At 42.1% G+C, this 13,729-nt stretch overlaps 1 protein-coding gene and 1 non-coding gene across 5 annotated transcripts in view; both read right to left on the bottom strand.

The window, feature by feature from the left end:
• The window catches only part of CSNK1G1 (casein kinase 1 gamma 1), a 505,634-nt gene that overhangs the window by 83,257 nt on the left and 408,648 nt on the right, over positions 1–13,729 (bottom strand). The window lies entirely within an intron of this gene.
• On the bottom strand, positions 12,725–12,828 carry LOC136377800 (U6 spliceosomal RNA). Its single transcript, XR_010746430.1, has one exon. It is a non-coding gene; the product is annotated as a U6 spliceosomal RNA (small nuclear RNA).

Below are 13,729 nucleotides of genomic sequence, written 5' to 3'. Positions count from 1 at the left end.
TCACCACAGTGCTATGAACACAGATGATGCTCACCATGTTTCTGTTAGTGAAAACTCCATCTCCTAGCATTATGACTATAGGAATTATTATTAGTAAGAAACGGTGAATTAAAGCAATATGAAATATAAAGAAGAAAATGTACTCTGTTGAAAGCATAAAAGACTGCAGAGGTGTACAGAGATGACGAACTCTTCTTTTAAGTGGGTGGAATATAAATTACTTGCTTAGGAGCTGTGGAAAGAAGATGATAATATAGCTTGTTGTAAATGTTAAAAATTCACCTTTTCGTTGGTCTATGTCTTACACGTTTATAGATAAGTTATATGCTACAAAAAAGAAGGGCTTAGCCTGCAACTAGATTACTATTTTAATAGTAGGTGCATGGAGTTATTTATCTTAATGTAGTTGTTACTGGAACTTGAAGAAAATATACCCTCTCGTCAATGACAGTGAGAGACTTCAGAAAGATACAGTATTGAAGTTTAAATAGAAGACAGTGGATACATGCTTCCACCTTCTCATAACCCATAGGAATAATTCACTTCAATGATATCTTTTTTATTTCACAATACTCCAAAGCTTTGGGGAAGCTAAATAAATATTACCTTTTTTTTTTAATTTAATTTTTATTTTTTTTACAGGGACAGAGAGAGAGTCAGAGAGAGGGACAGATAGGGACAGACAGGAATGGAGAGAGATGAGAAGCATCAATCATCAGTTTTTCGTTGTGACACCTTAGTTGTTCATTGATTGCTTTCTCATATGTGCCTTGACCACGGGCCTTCAGCAGACAGAGTAACCCCTTGCTAGAGCAAGCGACCTTGGGTCCAAGCTGGTGAGCTTTCTGCTCAAGCCAGATGAGCTCGCGCTCAAGCTGGAGACCTCGGGGTCTCGAACCTGGGTCCTCTGCATCCCAGTCCGACGCTCTATCCACTGTGCCACCGCCTGGTCAGGCTACCTTTCTTCTTAATGATTAACCTCAATAAACTGTCAGTTAGGAACGTAATGATTGAGGGGGATGGTCAGCCTTAGAGCAGTCACTGAGCTTACTCTCTAGTCCTTTGTTTAGACTAAAACTTGGGTCTTCAATCTCCTTAAATAAGCATTCTCTAAGAGTAGTAACAAAGTCTTTTTTTTTCTTTCTTTCTTTTTTTTTTTTTTGTATTTTTCTGAAGTGAGAAGCAGGGAGGCAGAGAGACAGACTCCACATGCGCCTGACCAGGATCCACCTGGCAAACCCACTAGGGGGTGATGCTCTGCCCATCTGGGGTGCTGCAACCGAGCCATTCTAGTGCCTGAGGTGGAGGCCATGGAGCCATCCTTAGCGCCTGGGCCAACTTTGCTCTAATGGAGCCTTGGCTGTGGGAGGGGAGGGGGGAGGGAGAAAGGCGAGGGGGAGGGGTGGAGAAGCAGATGGGCGCTTCTCCTGTGTGCCCTGGCCGGGAATTGAATTGAACCCAGGACTTCCACACGTCAGGCCAACACTCTACCACTGAGTGAACTAGCCAGGGCACAAAGTCATTCTTGGTGTCTAAAGAATAGTACCAGTACCAGTTTTCTGTAACCAAGTACAACTCTCCAGCCCAGCCCACTTACATATAAGTTAAGTTACTTGGGCCTAATTTTGGAATCTTATCTTCCATTGCTCATGAAGTTCCTTAAAAGACGACAAAATCCAAGTAACATATTCTGCTTTCACACTGAGCAAATATCTCTAGCAGTTTTCCACTTTGCAAAACAATACACTGAAAAGGTGTTAGTACTTTGTGTTACTGTGAGGTGTATATCGGCCAATTTCTATAATAAACTCAACACTCTACTTGCAATTAAAGAAGTATTACTGGCCCCAAAACTCTTCACCAGCAAAATCTTTAAAATAGATTTCCTCTCCCCCATCAGAAGGGAAAGGGATAAATATTATGTATGTGATTACAGGTGATTACTCTATATGCCTCTTGTGACTTATAACTATTTGAAAGCTTAAAGGGGCAGAGAAGGGCCACAGGGGTTTGGCTCTAAAAGGTAAGCAAGTCTCCTAGAGATCAACTTTTTTACCTATATTTCACTGTACCACAGAGTAGCTTATTAGGCATAATATGAGAAATGTCTCACTGCTCTAAATTATGGAAAATACATATAAAGGACACACAACCATAGAATTTATCCTAGTCCAGAAGTTTTCCAATTCAGAAATATCAGTTCCGTTTTGGGGTAACTAGTGTAGCTATTTAATAAAGGCTAAGGTCATGGTTCATCCTTAGAGGAATAAACAGAAATTCATGGTACTATCATCGCTAAATTAGCTCCATTAATGACTAGCAATACTGAGTGGTTGAATCACACCTTTCCAAGCCCACAAAATGAAACAAATCTTTCTACTTTTTCCTCACAAAATTAAGCATTAGTTGCAAATTAGATTTATATTGTAATGTCAAAGGAAGCATTTAAATGTTCTATTAAAATGTTTTCTGGACAATGTATGTGGATTTGGAAACAAACACTTGCACACACACTCTTTAAAAGGAAAAGATGGTGAGCACACCATACTTTTCATTGTCTGACGTTTGTTTCATATACTGTCAGGCAGAGATGCTATTCATATATTCTCAGGTTCTTACTCAAGCACTTTTATATTTAGGTTCTGCTCCCTAAGAGGAACAACAGTGACACTGATGCCACTCTTTCTGCAAAGAATGCACACAAAGGCTGAGATATTTTCAAACATCCTGCTCCCCCTTTATCCAGAAGACAGAACTTTACCTCTTTTGAGTAAGAGGCTTCTGCTGTTCCTTTAATGTTTACTAATTTCAAATAGGCCACTCACACTGAGAGCAGGTCGTTCACAGGGGTGAAATTTGCCAGATGTAGCTTTAAATCTTAATTCATCATTCCAGAAACCCTCAAAGTATGAGAAGATCTGTCTTCTTAATACAGGCCCCAAAGCAGGTTTTTATTTTAAGATTATTCTTTTCTTTCTAAGATTGTGTGTGTGTGTGTGTGTGTGTGTGTGTGTGTGTGTGTGTGTGTGTGTGAGAGAGAGAGAGAGAGAGAGAGAGAGAGAGAGAGACAGACAGAGAGAGAGAGAGAGAGAGAGTCAGAGAGAAGGACAGATAGGAATAGACAGGAAGGGAGAAAGATGAGAAGCATCAGTTCTTTGTTGTAACAACTCAGTTGTTCACCGATTGCTTTCTCATATGTGCCTTGATTTGGGGATGGGAGCTACAGCAGAGTGAGCAACCCCTTGCTCAAGCTAGCAACCTTGGGCTCAAGCCAGTGACCTCTGGACTCAAACCAGCCACCATGGGGTCATGCCTACGATCCCACGCTCAAGTCGGTAAGCCTGTGCTCAGGCCAGAGACCTCAGGGTTTCAAACCTGGGTCCTCTGCATCCCAGTCCGACACTCTATCCCAGGGGTTGGGAACCTATGGCTCGTGAGCCAGATGTGGCTTTTTTGATGGCTGCATCTGGCTCACAGACAAATCTTTAATAAAAATAATAATAACGTTAAAAATATAAAACATTCTCAAAAAAATATATAAAACATTCTCATGTATTACAATCCATTCATTTCCTACCACTCATGTTCATGGTTGCGGGTGGCTGGAGCCAATCACAGCTGTCCTCCAGGACAATATCAAATTTTTATTGGATAATGCATAAGGTACACGGGTAGCTGTACGGCTCTCACAGAATTACATTTTAAAATACTTGGCGTTCATGGCTCTCTCAGCCAATAAGGTTCCCGACCCCTGCTCTATCTACTGCGCCACTGCCTGGTCAGGCATCTCCTAAGATTAAAAAATTTTTTTTTTTGTATTTTTTTCTGAAGTAAAAAGCAGGGAAGCAGAGAGACAGACTCCCACATGTGCCCGACTGGGATCCACCTGGCAAGCCCACTAGGTGGCGATGCTCAGCCCCCTCTGGGGCATTACTCCATTGCAACCAGAGCCATTCTAGTGCCTGAGGCAGAGGCCATAGAGCATCCTCAGCGCCTGGGCCAACTTTGCTCCAATGGAGCCTTGGCTGTGGGAGGGGAAGAGAGAGACAGAGGGAAAGGAGAGGCGGAAGGGTGGAGAAGCAGACGGGTGCTTCTCCTGTGTGCCCTGGCCAGAAATCGAACCTAGAACTTCCACATGCTGGGCCGAGACTCTACCGCTGATCCAACCAGTTTCCTAAGATTTTTAATGGTTAAGTACAATAAACATAGGCACAATTAGTTGTTAAAGGGGCAGTTTTATTTCTGGGATTACTCACTGCCCTATGCCAGGACACCACAGAGTTGTTTTCAGGCTCTACTCCCTACGTTGAGAATCTCAAGATGTTGAATTCACTTAAGGAAAAATGTTTTGCTTTTTAGCAAGTATTACATGAAGAGAAAGAAAAGTAACATTTGGAAGCTACCATTCTCTTTTCACACTATTGACTGTTTTCTCCCAGTTCTTAATGCCACGTTCTTAGAAAACCTGCTCTCTGCTGAATGGTGGAATCTACGTGATTCTGCACCTCCTGAATAAAGGACCTGGATCAGGACTGAAAAGTTATTCCAAGCTGAAACAGCCAGTCTTTTTTAGGAACTGGCAATTTGGACACAGGGCTCAAGTCAATCTCTGCTGGTGCTTAAATTGAGAGGGGCTACACGAAAGGCCATTTACTATCAAATGTAAGGAAAAGCAGAGAAGGCTGGTGATGTGGAAAAAAAGAACAGGGCTAAGAGAAGCGGAGGCAAGAGATTTTATGACCCAAGGCAAAGAAGAGTCGAATGAAGTGTCAGAGTCCAGAACAGTTCAACAGGAAGTCAGGGACAAAGGATAGTTGTCTTGGTTCCTACAGGCTTTTTAAGTGCTTTGTTCTAATCTCCAGTGAGACCTGTATACTCCCTTTCTTGTTTGCACGATACATGCCTGTGATCTTCCAGTAAATCTTCCTTTCGGGTCTAAGCTTATTGGAATAGATGGTTATTTGTCATTAAAATAGTGTTGAATAACATACAAATATAACTGCTCATCTTCCTCTACTTGAACCATCATTTCCTAAACAAAGATTATGTGCAAAACACTATTATAGATACTTTAGGGGGGAAAAAACAACAAAAGATAAATAAGATATAGATTCTGTCTCAGAGTGCCTACAGGAAGAAAACAGAAAGGTGAACAGCTAACCTGGTATTAGGTTAAGTCTCTCATTAAAATTAGTAAAATGAAGGAAGAATGTGGTATGAAATGGCATAAGAACCAAATTTACTTACTCAAATTTAACACTATATGCTTAACTAAAAAGTTTAAGAAAATAAAAAACTACCATAAAATGTTTTGTAGATGTATGCCTTATGACATCAACTCTGTACCAGTGTATACATTGTACATCCATGCTATGCAGTACTTATTTGCTGAATCTGATCATAATACACAAATCCAATTAGACTATACTCCAGGGGTCCCCAAACTACGGCCCGCGGGCCACATGCGGCCCCCTGAGGCCATTTATTCGGCCCCCCGTCGCGCTTCCGGAAGAGGCACCTCTTTCATTGGTGGTCAGTGAGAGGAGCACATTGACCATCTCATTAGCCAAAAGCAGGCCCATAGTTCCCATTGAACCACTGGTCAGTTTGTTGATTTAAATTTACTTGTTCTTTATTTTAAATATTGTATTTGTTCTTGTTTTGTTTTTTTACTTTAAAATAAGATATGTACAGTGTGCATAGGGATTTGTTCATAGTTTTTTTTATAGTCCGGCCCTCTAATGGTCTGAGGGACAGTGAACTGGCCCCCTGTGTAAAAAGTTTGGGGACCCCTGCTATACTCCATACTCTACGGGCAATTTAAGGGATTTTTCAAGGCTAATTCTGTTTATGCATGATTTTCACCTGTGTGCTAACTTTGGCTCCTGATCTCACATGTCACAGTCCTTAGAAAAACTGACATACTTAAAATCCTAGCATTCTAAATGATACCTTTAAACTAGTACATAGGTGTGATCTCTGACAGCTGATAGTGGTCTAGTTATTTGCCTGATTATTAGGTTATCCCAGCAGCCAAATTAACTGAAGTATGGTATTCTGAGAGGTATATGGTGTTCTGAGAGGGATCTTAGGGTTCTGAACAAAGCCTCTAAAGTCAAACTAAATTACCAAGTCACTAAAGTGTCAGTGCCTCAATATGACAAACCATCACACAGGCCCCAGCAACTGATTCTCTAACATTCTTTTATCTTCCTAGAATATTTTCACTATTTCAATTATATTTCAATTTTAATATTCAGCTTGACAATTAACTCATCTTATTCCTTTGGTATCTCATCTCTCAACTCCATATTGGATAATAAAGCTAAAAGAACCTCATGACTGTTTGCAATTTATACCTTCCTATTTGATAAACAGATGCCCACTTTAATTTTTAAATCAGAGAACTTTTAATAAAAAATATAGAAATAAAGAAGACTAAGGAAATACATATGGTAATAGTAACTGAGTGGATAAAGTAAATCTTTCTTTTATATATTTATTCAAACCTTGAGTGATATTAGTTTTCTCCAGAACTTACTAAATTTTTAAATTGAAAAAGCTTTTTTTTTCCTTTGGGCAAGCTGCACATAGATAATTACAAATTCCTTCTATGAAATTATTCTATTTTTTACAGAGCAGAGTATGAAATTTAGAGTGTTATCTTTTCTGAACTATAACTGTTAAGAGTGGAGCCAAGCAAAACATTGACAAGCTGTGACCCTCAGTTTGATTTGGCTGTGTCCAAATAATTCTCTAGCTACTAATGGGCTACTCATGACTGAAGATCTGCAATGCCATGGCCGCTATATTGATAAGAACCACACATAATTCTGACCTTCAAGGGCTTAAATTCTAGAACTTTCACCATGGAATTTTGGGATGCTCTGAGTTCGTAGGTTCTAGTAAATATACATGTCTGTAACTATATACCAAAGTCTTATAGAAATAATTTAGAGTACTTTATCCTAATATCTCAAATTATTCATTCATATCTCTATTCTGCTTAACACAGGTAATCAAGGATTGTGGCATAAGCAAATAAAGAAGTGGATCAGAGTTTGGAGAAAAGAGGATATGCACAAAAGAAAGAAGCTGCAGCTTAATGTGCCAGCAAAATTCTACTTGAAGAGTTTACATGCTGAGATTTCATCAATTTAACAGACATTTGTTGAGTCTCTTCTTTGGATCAAGTGAGATGCAAGCTTATACTATAATAAATAAAATATGCTTCTTGTCCGTAAAAAGCTTATAGTCTAGCAGGATATTACACCATGTAAGTAAAGTCTACGAAGTAAGAGTGATATGGCTCTCTGTGAGTATTCTCATTATAGTGCCTGCATGGAATATATTTCTTTGAGGTAATTTCTGTACTCTGCAAATTAAATGGAGTGATAAAAAGGAGTAAGAGCGTGACCAGGCGGTGGTGCAGTGGTTCATAGAACATTGGACTGGTACGCATAGGACCCAGGTTTGAAACCCTGAGGTCAACGGGTTGAGCGCAGGCTCATCTGGCTTGAGTGCAGGCTCACCAGCCTGAGTGTGGGATCATAGACATGACCCCATGGTCATTGGCTTGAGCCCAAAGGTCGCTGGCTTGAAGCCTGAGGTTGCTGGCTTGAGCAAGGGGTCATTTGCTCTGCTGTAGCCCCCTGGTCAAGGCAACATATGAGAAAGCAATCAATGGACAACTAAGGTGCCACAACAAACAATTGATGCTGCTCATCTCTCTCCCTTTCTGCTTGCCTGTCCCTATTCATCTCTCTATTTCTGTCACAAACAAACAAAAAGGAGTAAGAGTTTTGGTCACTGCCATGCTAGAGCAGGGGTAAGCAAAGTTCAGCCCATAGGTCAAATCTGACCCACCTACTTTGGTATAATTAGAAAACTAAGAATGGTTTCTACATTTTAAAATATTTGAACAAATATTAGAGAATGTCATAGTACATAAAAATTACATAAAATTCAATTTTCAGTGGCCATGAATAAAGCTTTCTTAGAGTATAGTTCATTTGTCTACATATTGTTCACGGCTAGTTTTGTGCTACAAGGACATAGCTGAATAGTTACAACAGAGACAGATGGTCTGGTCCTCACAGCCTAAACTATTTACTACCTGTTCCTTCACGGTATCTGGCTTCATAAGAAATCTCATTTTCCACACCAGAGGTAGGGGTAGTGCAGTATATGTATCCTTCGTTTTTGAAGGCACTGACAGTCACTAGCATCACCATAGAACACTGAACAACTGTTCAGGAACATTCTCACTGAACAATAAACCTTACTTGTGATGTTTTAGTAGTTCAGCATTAACACTGCTTCCTTTGAGGATTTACAAATGAATTCAATTATGGTAAGGACCAAACATTAACTGAACCAGTTGGCCTGGTCCTTGCGCAATGGTTTCAACTCGATTTTACAGAACAAAAAAGTAGGTATGGCAATTTGACCTTTTTTTCTGGGATACTTTTCCCGGGTATTACAAGAGGGCTGTGGCCGAGTGTTTCCTCCAAACTGACATGAAAGGCTGTGGAGCTGTGGAAACAGAAGTCTTTCTTCTCACCAAGGGGCTCAAATGAGAAGAACTATTTCAACCTGACCATACTCAGCTCCTCAGAGAGAAACAAACACCTCCCTCAAAATCACAGATGTGATGGGTTCACAGTAGCCGGAATTCTGCCCTGTTGAGTCAGAAAAAAGACTGGGAAGTATCAAGTGACTATTGCCTAAGAATCCATCAGAAAATTTCAACAAATGAGACTGTTATCTCTTCATTCCAATATTTTTTAAAGCTATGCGAAATGTAAATAGGATATTTCCATTTCTACAGGAAAGTTTGATTTTCAGTTTAAATGTTAAACAACACTGCCTTGTGTTTTTATAGCACTTTTACCTTAAGAATTCAAGGCTTTTACAGACATTACCTCATTCAACCCCACCAGGTCTGCAAACTCAATAAGAAACAGGTTTTCCTGATTTATAAATACAAAACTGAGGCACAGCCTGGGTACATGGTTAACACTGAGTCACAGAGAAACAGCTGGAAAAACTGGGCTGAATTTTTCTCCTAGGTCCAATAATTGGCTGTCTCCCCTTATTCACAATGCCTGTAATTAGAGATGGCAAATGTCTAAATCTCCACAGTACTCAAAATTTAATTTCAAGGTTTCCCTTTTATACTAATTAAGATAATTTCCCCCTGAATTAAGTGGGATATGTCCCCTCTGTAAGGTGGTCAGCAATGAGGGAAGGTCACGTGAGGAACCCAGACCCGGGAACTTTGGCTAGAGCTGCCCACAACCATGTGTGCCAAAAGAAACTTCCCAGGAGTCCTTTGGAAAAGAGCGACTGTCTGCCAGCCAGTGAGATTTCACCGTGTTATATTAGCTTGACAACCCTAGAGACTCTTTAAATATCCTCCATGCAGTTCATCCTATGCAACTTCCCTGCCCTCTGTCCCCGGGACCAGGGAACATCATTGGGAAGCGCTCTACTAAATAAAGCTTTTACTATTCCACACTTCGTGGCTATGCCTTTCCTTCTTCCTCGGTGGGTAAAAATACCTTACATTTGGCGCCAAAACCCAGGAGGAGTCAGAAGTCCTCAAAGACCGCTCCTCTCCCCTTCCCCTCCGAGAAAGAACCAGGACCTCCAACCTTCCACCCACTTTGGCACACAGTGCAGTAAGTCCCCTGCCTCCAACCTCCCCTCAGTTCTTTCTGCCGAGACTCCCTGTCCAAAAACGCAGCTGTGTCAGGGACCTCATTTCCGTTCCGTTCTGAGTGCGCATGTGCCCATGGAGACGTCCCAAGCATATCCACTTTACTTATCTGTCTGGTGGCAGAGCTTGAATTGTGGGACGCCAATTCTCATCTCTGACCACTCCGAGGACTGAGAGCGGCCGTGGGGGCACAGGAATCTAAACCTAATCCAAAAACACTCCTGGAATTGCCTTATCTGAAATCTCTCCCTCCCTAAAGAAGAAGAAACTGTTCTTCTTCTCCACTGTGGCCAGGCCACAGAACCCACTGGATAATCGAACCAGGTAGCCTCCTGAAGGGACTTTTGGTTTTAACACCTTCACCAATTTATCGCCAAAAAAACTGGGAACTGGTTGGAGATCCCTTACATTCAGGGCTTCTAGTTATTCGTGCTCCCATCCTAATCTCTGTGCTGCCTGTTCTACACGCAGGTCCTTTTTTGGCCAGAGAAACCTCACCTAAACTTTCCACTCCTAATTTTTCCTCCTTCGCCCGACCCCCAGCTCTCTCCCCCTCTTGCCTGACCCCCAGGGGCACCCCTCTCTCGAGACCCTTGTCCCCCTGCGGACCTCTTTCACTCCAGTCTCTCCCCTCCAAGAACCTCCTCCCCTCCCTTTGCAGAATCCTGTTTCTCATTCACCTGCAAATACCAGTCTCTCTTTCTCCTCCCCTGCTGGCCAGGGGCCCCTCCCTTCTCCACTGTGTTCTTAAGCCCCTCCTCCATCAGGCCATTCTCAGCCTGCCATTGGCCCTTATACCGGTTTGCAGGATGCCCAACCCCAATTTTCTTGCAGGAGGTTCTGGCCCTGTCCTGCCTCTGGCTCCAGCGTTTCTGGCTGGATCTGGGTTCCGGGCTCCCCAGGATCCCACTTCCTCTTATTCTCAACCCCCAAATCCCTATCTGAGACCTGTGAACATGGCATTTAAAGTTTTTAATGGTCACGGCTAGTAGGCAACGGCCAAGGCTGTTGGCCAGGCCTGCATGCAGCAGAAGGTAACTCTCCAAACCCAGACTCTTATGGCAGCCCTGAGGCCGCCAGAGCAACAGGGGCAAGGCACAGGAGGTGCCCGACCCAAAACCAGGCCGCAAAGAGGAACCCCATCACTGGTCCCGGCAGGGCCCCTGCCTGCAGCTGCCCACTGAGCCCTGCCCTAACTGCAAGCAGCCCAGTCACTGGCAGAGTGATTGCCCCCTTTGGGCTATAGGCTTTTCCTCAGCGCCTTTACGTGGAGGAGAGGCCACCCAAATGGGACGCCAGGCCAGCCAGGTGGGACCACTGCTCGAACTCCTAGACATCATGGACGACTGACACAGCCTGGACTAGGAGACCCCCATCATCCTCATCCATGCTAAACCCAGGGTAATGCTGCAGGAACGGGTAAGTCCATCTCATTTCTTGTGGACACAGGAGCTGCCTTCTCTGTTTTGCCATCACACTCTGGACCTCTAGTTCCCTCATGGGCCTCGGTTATGGGAGTGGATGGGACCCCTTCTTTTCCTCTTTGTATGCCACTCCTGACATATGCAGTTTTCCCCCTTTGTATGCCACTCCTGGCATACAGTTTTGCCTCAAGTTTGCTGGCTCCTACCCATCTCCAGCTCACCAAGAGGCTGGACCCTGCAAAACCCCTATTACTCCTCTTTTTAAAAAAAATCCTTACAGGACCACATCCACAAAGTTTCTCCAGTCACGGTCTAACAGATGTTCCTCCTGACTCCCCTCAAAGCCACTACCTTCCAATCTCCCCTCCCCACGATGCCCCCAATCAGCAGGAAGTAGCCAGACAAATAAGCAGCGCCCCTCATTAACACAAAAGATCGAAATGTAAGGTGGTCAGCAATGGGGGAAGGTCATGTGAGGAACCTGGACCTGGGAACTTTGGCTAGAGCCACCCACAACCATGTGCGCCAAAAGAAACTTCCCAGGGCCCTTTGGAAAAAAGCGACTGTATGCCAGCCAGTGAGATTTCATCACATCATATTAGCTCAACCACCCTAGAGACCCTTTAAATATCCCCCACGTGGCTCACCCTATGCGACTTCCCTGGCCTCTGTCCCGGGGACCAGGGAACCTCGTCGGGCGGGATGCGCTCTGTACTCAATAAAGCTTTTATTATTCCACACTTCATGACTATGCCCCTTCCTTCTTCCTTGGTGGGGAGAAATACCTTATACCCTCCTCTATAATAATCCTGGTAGAGAGATTTCGGAAAACTTATACATGGCAAGAAAGGATCCAGATTTCACTTTCTTTTACCAAGATCACTGTTTCAGCCTCACTGGTGGTGGCATAGTGGATAGAGCATCGACCTGGGACCCTGTTCCAGGTTCAAAACCCGAAGGTTGCTGGTTTAAGCCTGGGCTCATCTGGCTTGAGCACAGGCTCACCACCTTGAGTGTGGGATCATCATCATGATCCCATAGTTGCTAGTTTGAGCCCAAAGGTCATTGGCTTAAGTAAGGAGTCCCTGGCTTGGCTGAAGCTCCTCAGTCAAGGCACGTATGAGAAACAATCAACGAACAACTAAAGTGTCGCAATTATGAATTGATGCTTCTCATCTCTCTCCCTTCCTGTCTCTTTCTAAAAAAATTAAATAAATAAATAAAAATTACCATTTCATCCTTTCTTCTCATTATAAAAATTTCTGCCCAATTGTATACAAAATGTTTTTTCTAAATTCTTTAAATATTCCTAACTACTGAACATCTAAGTTGAGGCATGTTGCTTGTTACATGATTCACTTCTATTTTAAGCAAAATTCCCATCTCTTCAGTATCTCTTCAGATATTTTTATTTCCTGTGTAGTGCTTCCTATGTTTGTCCAACTTGTTTACAATGCACTCTTTAGGAAGTTCACAACATTATCAAAGGGTTTTGTCAATCTCACACATTCTTATGATTTTCTTCAGATTTATGCTTTATTCTTCTGTTGAAGCAAAACCATGTTCTTTTTAATTTTTTAAAAATATAAAACACTTCACAAATATGTGCATCATCCTTATGCAGGGGCCATGCTAATCTCTGTATCGGTCCAATTTCAATATATGTGTTGCTGAAGTGAGCACCATGTTCTTTTCAATTTAACAGTTGCCCAGATTTGAAGCTCTTCTTCCAGTACCAGCTGGCACAAAAACCTCTTATCTTTTTTGATGATATATAAAACTATTCCGTCCTAGAAACTTCAAAATTGCAAAACCTGATCAGCTCTACGAACACTTTCTTTATTCACAGCATAAAGGTTTTAGTGGGTGAAAATATCTTGCACAGGGTAGTTCTGAGCTTCTCAGTTGTATACAGGCACACGTATTCAATATAAATGACATATTTGTTTTGAAAAGAAACGTTTCAGAACCTAAACCACCAAAGGCCATGAAAGGTTTTGGAGGTAACAACAGCAGTTTTCTAAAGGCATAAAATTTGGAAGCACCCTGTGAAACAGAATATGTTATTCTTTCACTGGGGAAAGTTCTGAGCTTTTGCTTCAATTAAATATTTTTATGGCTATCTTCCAGAAATCTCTTATAATTAGGTAAGGAGTAATGGGTTAAAGACCCCAGGAATCTGAAAAGTATATGTATATATGTATATACACACAAGACAAAAATCTGTAATATTTGTTCTAGTTCTGTGAAATAAGCCATTGATATTTTGATAGGAACTGCATTGAATCTATTGTAAAAAAAAAACCCATAGGTGAAAACATTCCTAGCTCAGTTTTGTCTACTGTGTGACCCTAAGTAAGTTACTAAACATCCCTGTGCTCAAAAATGGAAAAAATGACATAACATGTAACTACTGGGTATTTAATTTCACACACATTCTCTGCCTAATGGGATTTTGCCTGGGTTTTGTTACATTGTGAAATTTCAGTAAGTATCTTGCTATCTTTTTTTTTTTTTCAGAGCCATTCTAGCTCCTGAGGCGGAGGCCATGGAGCCGTCCTCCAGCGCTCGGGCCAACTTTGCT

Source organism: Saccopteryx leptura, chromosome 6 (genome assembly GCF_036850995.1).
Source record: "Saccopteryx leptura isolate mSacLep1 chromosome 6, mSacLep1_pri_phased_curated, whole genome shotgun sequence".
Taxonomy (NCBI): Eukaryota; Metazoa; Chordata; class Mammalia; order Chiroptera; family Emballonuridae; genus Saccopteryx; species Saccopteryx leptura.
This window is presented reverse-complemented; position numbering and strand designations above follow the sequence as displayed.